Raw genomic sequence first — 13,164 nt, 5'->3', positions numbered from 1 at the left:
GAAATCACATACCCGAGAAATATTAGCGTTGGGAGTTCATTCAAGGTGCAGACATGTAATTTGTATTGCAGTATTAATTGATACTTTTTTATTACTCACCCCATTCCTAAATATAAGTCTTTTTAGATATTTCAATATGGACTATATAAGGATGTATGTAGGCATATTTTAGTGTTTAGATTCACTCATTTTTCTCCGTTCGTAGTCCATGTTGAAATCTCTAAAAATACTTATATTTAGGAACGAAGGGAGTAACAGCACATCAGATGTATTGTCTACTTTCCATTGAGATGATAAAAGATAAGATCCTTTGCAAATTTGGTTAGAGAACTGATCCTTAGTAAGTTGATTTCAGAGTTACACGTTAAATTCAAGCCATCTTCTGCAAAACTTTTCTTATTTTTATTTTCTTACTCTTTTTCTCCTTACCGTGTATCCCTCTCTTTAAAATTGTTTATTACACTACCATCTCACTGCAACGTGCGGGGTATTGTATAGCTGACAACATAGCCAGCAACCAGCTAAATTATCAGCCATGCTCTGCTGATGAATTCACTCCCATATTTGATACTCCATGGTAAGAGGATTGCCATCACGTGAACGAGCGCCTGGGCCCACCTGCCAGCCGCACAACGACACTAGCCGTCGCCCTTCCATTGTCGTGCGACGTGCTGGTCGAACCCTCTTCTCCCCCCTCCATTCTGTCCAAATTCAAAATCCCCAAACCCGTGTCTATTTTCCCAACAAAGAACGAAAGGCAGGCCGCCCCGCCCCCTCCCACTCTCCAAAACTGTGAAAAGGAAAACGAGAGAGAGAGAGAGAGAGAGAGAGAGAGAGGAGCAAATGATTGGAATGAACAATAATCATCTCATTGATGGAAATTAGGGGTATTTACACCTAGTACATAGCAGTTTACAAAGGGGGTGGTTGCCAAAAAGGACAACCGACATATAATTGATTAATTACATAAAACTACATATTAATTATTCCTAACACCCCCTAATCAATTCTTGATCTTGTAAATAGCCATCTTCTTGATAAGGACTTCTTTACAAATAGTCGCGTCCTTGAGAATGTTCATCATTCCATCTTGAGAAAGACTCCTCCAAAAACCCTATGGGGAAAAATATGAGGATGATAGTAGTTGATATTGTTGGGTTTCGTAGTAATTTCAAAAAAAATTCCTACGCACACGCAAGATCATGTGATGCATAGCAACGAGGGGAGAGTATTGTCTACGTACCCAACGCAGACCGACTGCGGAAGCGATGACACGACGTAGAGGAAGTAGTCGTACGTCTTCTCGATCCAACCGATCAAGCACCGAAACTACGGCACCTCCGAGTTCGAGCACACGTTCAGCTCGATGACGATCCCCGGACTCCGATCCAGCAAAGTGTCGGGGAAGAGTTTCGTCAGCACGACGGCGTGATGACGATCTTGATGAACTACAGCAGCAGGGCTTCGCCTAAACTCCGCTACAGTATTATCGAGGAATATGGTGGCAGGGGGCACCGCACACGGCTAAGGAATAGATCATGTGGATCAACTTGTGTCAACTTGTGTGTTTAGAGGTGCCCCTGCCTCCATATATAAAGGAGGAGAGGAGGGGAGGATGGCCGGCCAAGGGGGGGAGGCGCAGGAGAGTCCTACTCCCTCTGGGAGTAGGATTCCCCCTCCAATCCTAGTCCAACTAGGATTCCTCGGAGGGGAAAAGAGGAGGAGGGGGCCGGCCACCTCTCCTAGTCCTAATAGGACTAGGGGAAGGGGGGCGGGCGCGCAGCCCATCTAGGGCAGCCCCTTCTCTTTTCCACTAAGGCCCACTATGGCCCAAATAGCTCCCGGGGGGTTCCGGTAACCCTCCCGGTATTCCGATAAAATCCCGATTTCACCCGGAACACTTCCGATATCCAAATATAGGCTTCCAATATATCAATCTTTACGTCTCGACCATTTCGAGACTCCTCGTCATGTCCGTGATCACATCCGGGACTCCGAACAACCTTCGGTACATTAAAATGCATAAACTCATAATATAACTGTCATCGTAACCTTAAGCGTGCGGACCCTACGGGTTCGAGAACAATGCAGACATGACCGAGACACGTCTCTGGTCAATAACCAATAGCGGGACCTGGATGCCCATATTGGCTCCTACATATTCTACGAAGATCTTTATCGGTCAGACCGCATAACAACATACGTTGTTCCCTTTGTCATCGGTATGTTACTTGCCCGAGATTCGATCGTCGGTATCCAATACCTAGTTCAATCTCGTTACCGGCAAGTCTCTTTACTCGTTCCGTAATACATCATCTCACAACTAACATATTAGTTGTAATGCTTGCAAGGCTTATGTGATGTGTATTACCGAGAGGGCCCAGAGATACCTCTCCGACAATCGGAGTGACAAATCCTAATCTCGAAATACGCCAACCCAACATCGACCGTTGGAGACACCTGTAGTACTCCTTTATAATCACCCAGTTACGTTGTGACGTTTGGTAGTACCCAAAGTGTTCCTCCGGTAAACGGGAGTTGCATAATCTCATAGTCATAGGAACATGTATAAGTCATGAAGAAAGCAATAGCAACATACTAAACGATCGGGTGCTAAGCTAATGGAATGGGTCATGTTAATCAGATCATTCTGCTAATGATGTGACCTCGTTAATCAAATAACAACTCATTGTTCATGGTTAGGAAACATAACCATCTTTGATTAACGAGCTAGTTAAGTAGAGGCATACTAGTGACACTATGTTTGTCTATGTATTCACACATGTATTATGTTTCTGGTTAATACAATTCTAGCATGAATAATAAACATTTATCATGAAATAAGGAAATAAATAATAACTTAAATATTTCCTCTAGGGCATATTTCCTTCAGTCTCCCACTTGCACTAGAGTCAATAATCTAGTTCACATCGCCATGTGATTTAACACCAATATTCATATTTGTATATGATTAACACCCATAGTTCACATCATCATGTGACCAACATCCAAAGGGTTTACTAGAGTCAATAATCTAGTTCACATCGTTATGTGATTAACACCCAAAGAGTACTAAGGTGTGATCATGTTTTGCTCGTGAGAGAAGCTTAGTCAACGGGTCTGTCACATTCAGAGCCGTATGTATTTTGCAAATATTTTATGTCCACAATGCTCTGTACGGAGCTACTCTAGCTAATTGCTCCCACTTTCAATATGTATCCAGGTTGAGACTTAGAGTCATCTGGATTGGTGTAAAAGCTTGTATCGTTGTAACCTTTTACGACAGGCTCTTTTATTACCTCCATAATCGAGAAACATCTCCTTAGTCTTCACTAAGGATATTCTTGACCAATGTCCAGTGATCTACTCCTAGATCACTATTGTACTCCCTTGCCAAATTCAGAGCAAGGTATACAATAGGTCTGATACATAACATAGCATACTTTATAGAACCTATGACTGAGGCATAGGGAATGACTTTCATTCTATTTTCTATTTTCTGCCGTGGTCGGGATTTGAGTCTTACTCAATTTCACACCTTTGTAACACAGGCAAGAACTCTTTCTTTGACTGTTCCATTTTGAACTATTTCAAAATCTTGCTAAGGTATGTACTCATTGAAAATCTTATCAAGCGTCTTGATCTATCTCAATAGATCTTGATGCTCAATATGTAAGTAGCTTTTACTGAGGTCTTTTCTTTTTAAAGAACTCCTTTAAAACACTCCTTTATGCTTTGCAGAAAAATTCTACATCATTTCTGATCGATAATATGTCACTCACATATACTAATCAGAAAGGCTGTAGTGTTCCCACTCACTTTCTTGTAAATACAGGCCTTTCCAAAAGTCTGTATTAAACCATATGCTTTGATCAACTCATCAAAACGTATATTCCAACTCCGAGATGCTTGCACCAGTCCATTGATGGATTGCTGGAGCTTGCACACTTTGTTAGCATCTTTAGGATTGACAAAAACTTTCTGGTTGCATCATATACAACTCTTCTTTAATAAATCCATTAAGGAATGCAGTTTTGACATCCATTTGCCAAATTTCATAAAATGTGGCAATTGCTAACATGATTCGGACAGACTTAAGCATCGATACGAGTGAGAAAATCTCATCATATTCAACCCCTTGAACTCGTTGAAAACCTTTTGCAACAAGTCGAGCTTAATGGATAGTAACACTACTATCAGTGTCCGTCTTCCTCTTGAAGATCCATTTATTTAACATGGCTTGCTGATCATCGAGCAAGTCTTTGTTCTCATACATGGATCTAATCTCAGATTTTATGGCCTCGAGCCATTTCACGGAATCTGGGCTCATCATCGCTTCCTCATAGTTCGTAGGTTCATCATGGTCTAGTAACATGAATTCCAGAACAGGATTACCGTACCACTCTGGTTCGGACTGTACTTTGGAAGACCTACGAGGTTCTGTAGTAACTTGATCTGAAGTTTCATAATCATCATCATTAGCTTCCTCACTAATTGGTGTAGGAATCACTGGAACTGATTTCTGTGATGAACTACTTTCCAATTCGGGAGAAGGTATAAATTACCTTATCAAGCTCTACTTGCCTCCCACTCACTTCTTTCGAGAGAAACTCCTTCTCTAGAAAGGATCCATTGTTAGCAACGAATGTTTTGCCTTCGGATCTGTGATAGAAGGAGTACCCAACAGTTTCCTTTGGGTATTCTATGAAGACGCACTTCTCCGATTTGGGTTTGAGCTTATCAGGTTGAAAACCTTTTTTCATATAAGCATCGCAACTCCAAACTTTTAAGAAATGACAGCTTAGGTTTACTGCTAAACCATAGTTCATACGGTGTCGTCTCAACGGATTTAGATGGTGCCCTTTTAACGTGAATGCAACTGTCTCTAATGCATAACCCCAAAACAATAGTGGTAAATCAGTAAGAGACATCATAGATCGCACCATATCCAATAAAGTGCGGTTACGATGTTCGGACACACCATAACGTTGTGGTGTTTCAGATGGCGTGAGCTGTGAAACTATTCCACATTGTTTTATATGAAGGCCAAACTCGTAACTCAAATATCGTCTCTGCGATCAGATCGCAGAAACTTTTATTTTCTTGTTACGATGATTTTTCCACTTCACTCTGAAATTCTTTGAACCTTTCAACTATCTCAGACTTATGTTTCATCAAGTAGATATACCAATATCTGCTCAAATCATCTTGTGAAGGTCAGAAAATAATGATACTTGCCACGAGCATCATACTCATTGGTCTGCATACATCAGTATGTATTATTTCCAACAAGTCAGTAGCTCGTTCCATTGTTCCGAAGAACGGAGTTTTAGTCATCTTGCCCAAAAGGCACGGTTCGCAAGCATCAAATGATTCATAACCAAATGATTCCGAAAATCCATCTTTATGAAGTTTCTTCATGCGCTTTACACCGATATGACTCAAACGGCAGTGCCACAAATAAGTTGCACTATCATTATTAACTTTGCATCTTTTGGCATCAATATTATGAATATGTGTATCACTACGATCGAGATCCAACAAACTATTTTCATTGGGTGTATGACCATTAAAGGTTTTATTCATGTAAACAGAACAACAATTATTCTCTGACTTTAAATGAATAACCGTATTGCAATAAACATGATCAAATCATATTCATGCTCAACGCAAACGCTAAATAACATTTATTTAGGTTTAACACTTATCCCGAAAGTTTAGGGAGTGTGCGATGATGATCATATCAATCTTGGAACTACTTCCAACACTTATCATCACTTCACCCTTCAACTAGTCTCTGTTTATTATGTAACTCCTGTTTCGAGTTACTAATCTTAGCAACCGAACAAGTATCAAATACTCAGGGGCTACTATAAACACTAGCAAGGCACACATTAATAACCTGTATATCAAATATACCCTTGTTCACTTTGCCATCCTTCTTATCTACCAAATATCCAGGGCATTTCCGCTTCCAATGACTATTTCCTTTGCAGTGTAAGCACTTAGTTTCAGGCTATGGTCCAGCTTTAGGCTTCTTCGCAGGAGTGACAACTTGCTTGTCTTTCCACTTGAAGTTCCCCTTTCTTTCCCTTTGCCCTTTTCTTGAAACTAGTGATCTTGTCAACCATCAACACTTGATGCTCTTTCTTGATTTCTACCTTCGTCGATTTCAACATCACGAAGAGCTCGGGAATCGTTTTCGTCATCCCTTGCATACTATAGTTCATCACGAAGTTCTAGTAACTTAGTGATGGTGACTAGAGAATTCTGTCAATCACTATCTTATCTGGAAGATTAACTCCCACTTGATTCAAGCGATTGAAGTACTCAGACAATCTGAGCACATGCTCACTAGTTGAGCGATTCTCCTCCATCTTTTAGCTTTAGAACTTGTTGGAGACTTCATATCTCTCAACTCGGGTATTTGCTGGAAATATTAACTTCAACTCCTGGAACATCTCATATGGTCCATGACGTTCAAAACGTCTTTGAAGTCCCGATTCTAAGCCATTTAAGCATGGTGCACTAAACTATCAAGTAGTCATCCTTTTGAGCTAGCCAAACGTTCATAACGTCTGCATCTGCTCCTGCAATAGGTTTGTCACCTAGCGGTGCATTAAGGACATAATTCTTCTGTGCAGCAATGAGGATAAACCTCAGATCACGGATCCAATCCGCATCATTGCTACTAACATCTTTCAACACAATTTTCTCTAGGAACATATCAAAATAAACATATGAAAGCAACAACGCAAGCTATTGATCTTACAACATAATTTGCAAAATACTACCAGGACTAAGTTCATGATAAATTTAAGTTCAATTAATGATATTACTTAAGAACTCCCACTTAGACAGACATCTCTCTAGTCATCTAAGTGATTACGTGATCCAAATCAACTAAACCACGACCGATCATCACGTGAGATGGAGTAGTTTTCAATGGTGAACATCACTATGTTGATCATATCTACTATATGATTCACGCTCGACCTTTCGGTCTCCGTGTTTCGAGGCCATATCTGCATATGCTAGGCTCGTCAAGTTTAACCTGAGTATTCTGCGTGTGCAAAAACTGGCTTGCACCCGTTGTAGATGGACGTAGAGCTTATCACACCCGATCATCACGTGGTGTCTGGGCACGACGAACTTTGGCAACGGTGCATACTCAGGGAGAACACTTCTTGATAATTTAGTGAGAGATCATCTTATAATGCTACCGTCAATCAAAGCAAGATAAGATGCATAAAAAGATAAACATCACATGCAATCAATATAAGTGATATGATATGGCCATCATCATCTTGTGCTTGTGATCTCCATCTCCGAAGCACCGTCATGATCACCATCGACACCGGCGCGACACCTTGATCTCCATCGTAGCATCGTTGTCGTCTCGCCAATCTTATGCTTCCACGACTATCACTACCGTTTAGTAATAAAGTAAAGCATTACATCGCGATTGCATTGCATACAATAAAGCGACAACCATATGGCTCCTGCCAGTTGCCGATAACTCGGTTACAAAACATGATCATCTCATCCAATAAAATTCAGCATCATGCCTTGACCATATCACATCACAACATGCCCTGCAAAAACAAGTTAGACGTCCTCTACTTTGTTGTTGCATGTTTTACGTGGCTGCTACGGGCTTAAGTAAGAACCAATCTCACCTACGCATCAAAACCACAACGATAGTTTGTCAAATAGACTCCGTTTTAACCTTCGCAAGGACCGGGCGTAGCCATACTTGGTTCAACTAAAGTTGGAGAGACAGTCGCCCGCAAGCCATCTCTGTGCAAAGCACGTCGAGGGAACCGGTCTCGCGTAAGCGTACGCGTAAGGTTGGTCCGGGTCGTCTCGTCCAACAATACCGCCGAACCAAAGTATGACATGCTGGTAGGCAGTATGACTTGTATCGTCCACAACTCACTTGTGTTCTACTCGTGCATATAACATCAACATAAATAACCTAGGCTCTGATACCACTGTTGGGTTTCGTAGTAATTTCAAAAAATTTCCTACGTACACACAGGATCATGTGATGCATAGCAACGAGAGGAGAGTGTTGTCTACGTACCCAACGCAGACCGACTGCGGAAGCGATGACACGACGTAGAGGAAGTAGTCGTACGTCTTCACGATCCAACCGATCAAGCACCGAAACTACGGCACCTCCGAGTTCGAGCACACGTTCAGCTCGATGACGATCCCCGGACTCCGATCCAGCAAAGTGTCGGGGAAGAGTTTCGTCAGCACGATGGCGTGGTGACGATCTTGATGAACTACAGCAGCAGGGCTTCGCCTAAACTCCGCTACAGTATTATCGAGGAATATGGTGGCAGGGGGCACCGCACACGGCTAAGGAATCGATCACGTGGATCAACTTGTGTCAACTTGTGTGTTTAGAGGTGCCCCTGCCTCCGTATATAAAGGAGCCAAGGGGGGAGGAGGCGCCGGCCAGGAGGAGGTGGCGCAGGAGGAGTCCTACTCCTACCGGGAGTAGGACTCCCCCCCAATCCTATTCCAACTAGGATTCCCAAGGGGGAAAGAGGGAGAGGGGTGGCCGGCCACCTCTCCTAGTCCTACTAGGACTAGGGGAAGGGGGGAGGCGCGCAGCCCCCTTGGGCTGCCCCTTTCTCCTTTCCACTAAGGCCCATGATGGCCCATATGGCTCCCGGGGGGTTCCGGTAAAATCCCGATTTCACCCGGACGTAATTCTTCTGTGCAGCAATGAGGATAATCCTCAAGTTACGGACCCAGTCCGTGTAATTGCTACCATCATCTTTCAACTTTGCTTTCTCAAGGAACGCATTAAAATTTAACGGAACAACAGCACGAGCCATCTATCTACAATCAACATAAACAAGCAAGATACTATCAGGGACTAAGTTCATGATAAATTTTAAGTTCAATTAATCATATTATTAAAGAACTCCCACTTAGATAGACATCCCTCTAATCCTCTAAGTGATCACGTGATCCAAATCAACTAAACCATGTCCGATCATCACGTGAGATGGAGTAGTTTCATCGGTGAACATCATTATGTTGATCATATCTACTATATGATTCACGCTCGACCTTTCGGTCTCCGTGTTCCGAGGCCATATCTGCATATGCTAGGCTCGTCAAGTTTAACCTGAGTATTCTGCATGCGCAACTGTTTTGCACCCATTGTATTTGAACGTAGAGCCTATCACACCCGATCATCACGTGGTGTCTCAGCACGAAGAACTTTTGCAACGGTGCATACTCAGGGAGAACACTTCTTGATAATTTAGTGAGAGATCATCTTATAATGCTACCGTCAATCAAAGCAAGATAAGATGCATAAAAAGATAAACATCACATGCAATCAATATAAGTGATATGATATGGCCATCATTATCTTGTGCTTGTGATCTCCATCTCCGAAGCACCGTCATGATCACCATCGTCACCGGCGCGACACCTTGATCTCCATCGTAGCATCGTTGTCGTCTCGCCAATCTTATGCTTCCACGACTATCACTACCGTTTAGTAATAAAGTAAAGCATTACATCGCGATTGCATTGCATACAATAAAGCGACAACCATCTGGCTCCTGCCAGTTGCCGATAACTTGGTTACAAAACATGATCATCTCATACAATAAAATTCAGCATCATGCCTTGACCATATCACATCACAACATGCCCTGCAAAAACAAGTTAGACGTCCTCTACTTTGTTGTTGCATGTTTTACGTGGCTGCTACGGGCTTAAGTAAGAACCAATCTCACCTACGCATCAAAACCACAACGATAGTTTGTCAAATAGACTCCGTTTTAACCTTCGCAAGGACCGGGCATAGCCATACTTGGTTCAACTAAAGTTGGAGAGACAGTCGCCCGCAAGCCATCTCTGTGCAAAGCACGTCGAGGGAACCGGTCTCGCGTAAGCGTACGCGTAAGGTTGGTCCGGGTCGTCTCGTCCAACAATACCGCCGAACCAAAGTATGACATGCTGGTAGGCAGTATGACTTGTATCGTCCACAACTCACTTGTGTTCTACTCGTGCATATAACATCAACGCATAAAACCTGGCTCTGATGCCACTGTTGGGTTTCGTAGTAATTTCAAAAAATTTCCTACGCACACGCAAGATCATGTGATGCATAGCAACGAGGGGAGAGTATTGTCTACGTACCCAACGCAGACCGACTGCGGAAGCGATGACACGACGTAGAGGAAGTAGTCGTACGTCTTCTCGATCCAACCGATCAAGCACCGAAACTACGGCACCTCCGAGTTCGAGCACACGTTCAGCTCGATGACGATCCCCGGACTCCGATCCAGCAAAGTGTCGGGGAAGAGTTTCGTCAGCACGACGGCGTGATGACGATCTTGATGAACTACAGCAGCAGGGCTTCGCCTAAACTCCGCTACAGTATTATCGAGGAATATGGTGGCAGGGGGCACCGCACACGGCTAAGGAATAGATCATGTGGATCAACTTGTGTCAACTTGTGTGTTTAGAGGTGCCCCTGCCTCCGTATATAAAGGAGGAGAGGAGGGGAGGCTGGCCGGCCAAGGGGGGAGGCACAGGAGAGTCCTACTCCCTCTGGGAGTAGGATTCCCCCTCCAATCCTAGTCCAACTAGGATTCCTCGGAGGGGAAAAGAGGAGGAGGGGGTCGGCCACCTCTCCTAGTCCTAATAGGACTAGGGGAAGGGGGGGCGCGCAGCCCATCTAGGGCAGCCCCTTCTCTTTTCCACTAAGGCCCACTATGGCCCAAATAGCTCCCGGGGGGTTCCGGTAACCCTCCCGGTATTCCGGTAAAATCCCGATTTCACCCGGAACACTTCCGATATCCAAATATAGGCTTCCAATATATTAATCTTTACGTCTCGACCATTTCGAGACTCCTCGTCATGTCCGTGATCACATCCGGGACTCCGAACAACCTTCGGTACATCAAAATGCATAAACTCATAATATAACTGTCATCGTAACCTTAAGCGTGCGGACCCTACGGGTTCGAGAACAATGCAGACATGACCGAGACACGTCTCTGGTCAATAACCAATAGCGGGACCTGGATGCCCATATTGGATCCTACATATTCTACGAAGATCTTTATCGGTCAGACCGCATAACAACATACGTTGTTCCCTTTGTCATCGGTATGTTACTTGCCCGAGATTCGATCGTCGGTATCCAATACCTAGTTCAATCTCGTTACCGGCAAGTCTCTTTACTCGTTCCGTAATACATCATCTCACAACTAACATATTAGTTGTAATGCTTGCAAGGCTTATGTGATGTGTATTACCGAGAGGGCCCAGAGATACCTCTCCGACAATCGGAGTGACAAATCCTAATCTCGAAATACGCCATCCCAACATCGACCATTGGAGACACCTGTAGTACTCCTTTATAATCACCCAGTTACGTTGTGACGTTTGGTAGTACCCAAAGTGTTCCTCCGGTAAACGGGAGTTGCATAATCTCATAGTCATAGGAACATGTATAAGTCATGAAGAAAGCAATAGCAACATACTAAACGATCGGGTGCTAAGCTAATGGAATGGGTCATGTTAATCAGATCATTCTGCTAATGATGTGACCTCGTTAATCAAATAACAACTCATTGTTCATGGTTAGGAAACATAACCATCTTTGATTAACGAGCTAGTTAAGTAGAGGCATACTAGTGACACTATGTTTGTCTATGTATTCACACATGTATTATGTTTCCGGTTAATACAATTCTAGCATGAATAATAAACATTTATCATGAAATAAGGAAATAAATAATAACTTAAATATTGCCTCTAGGGCATATTTCCTTCAGGTATGTTGTTAAAACTCCTTTAAACCCAGTGGGAAAATAAGGAGAAAATGATACAACATATAATGATTATTATCTCTTGATAACTTTATGAGAAAAACCTTTGAGAAGGAAAAACTCATTGGTGAGTTAAGAAAACAATATGCATTGTATGCTTTGCTTTTAAAAACCCCGACGAGGAAAAACTTGAAAGTAGCGCATATGATGTTGAAAATATATTGCCTCATTAAAAAAATTTATGAGAAACTTTGAGCAAAACTCATAAGGAAAAGAGTGCAACCCGATATGTCATTAAAAATTCCTTCAAAACCCAATGGAAAAAATATAAGGATAAAATGATATGGCATATATGAACACTTGTGTTATATTGTCTCATTAAAAACCTTTTGTGAGAAACCATTAGGGAAAAACTCATATAAGGAAAAAAGAGTACAATATATGCAATCTGGGGATTGTTAACAAGTTATAGTTTGGGAGATTACCCCCTGTGTGCAAATGCAGAGGATGTCTCATATCAATTCCATTGACATGATAATGACATTGTGAATAATCTGTTGGATTTTCCAATATTTTGTTTGCAAATTATTTCCTCACTTTCTACAATTCACGAGGATAAGTGATTTTTGAGCAATGTGCTTTACGATAGTGCTTTTGATATAACCTGTAGGTATTGGGTAACACAAGTGGTAGAATCTTGATAAAATCAGGTTATGCGATTCTACTGAATCTCAACCACATGATTTTGAGTGTGGTTAATCATTCTATCGAGCCATACATATTTTGCAATGCTTTTAGATAAAGCAATATGTCAGAATGATAAGTGGAAATGACCGTTAATGTCTATTTAGATGACTTTCATGATAAGCCTATTACAGTGAATTCACTCATTGATATGGCATTACTGAGATCAAATAAAGAGCCAATACCATTACATCATATCATGGTCATATTTTGATTTTTTTATGGAATTGTCCAAGATTTATTGTGAGCTTGAGACATAACCTAATATTTTTATATCGACCATATACCTTTTTGTTGGGGGTTGCACTCTGAACAAAGATAACAAATATAGTGTCAGATTTGACGTAGTTTGCAGTTATATAAGTGCCTTGGAGTTAGTGAGATGTAGAACTATAGGTCCTGATTATCACCCTAGGTATGAATGGATTTGTACACTACCAAGGCAGTATGACCATATACGTCTTTTATTGTTATGATATATCCATACTGAACTTCTCGTATATGTTTTGGATATATGTAGACTGATTTATCTATTCTCAAGAGAATGCTCAAGTTGTAAGCTTAAGCTAAATTTGGTTGAATCCAAATTTTCCATCTTGAGATG

The sequence above is a fragment of the Triticum dicoccoides genome, chromosome 1A (genome assembly GCF_002162155.2).
Source record: "Triticum dicoccoides isolate Atlit2015 ecotype Zavitan chromosome 1A, WEW_v2.0, whole genome shotgun sequence".
Classification (NCBI taxonomy): Eukaryota; Viridiplantae; Streptophyta; class Magnoliopsida; order Poales; family Poaceae; genus Triticum; species Triticum dicoccoides.
The sequence above is the reverse complement of the archived record's forward strand: the minus strand, read 5'-3'. Positions refer to the sequence as shown.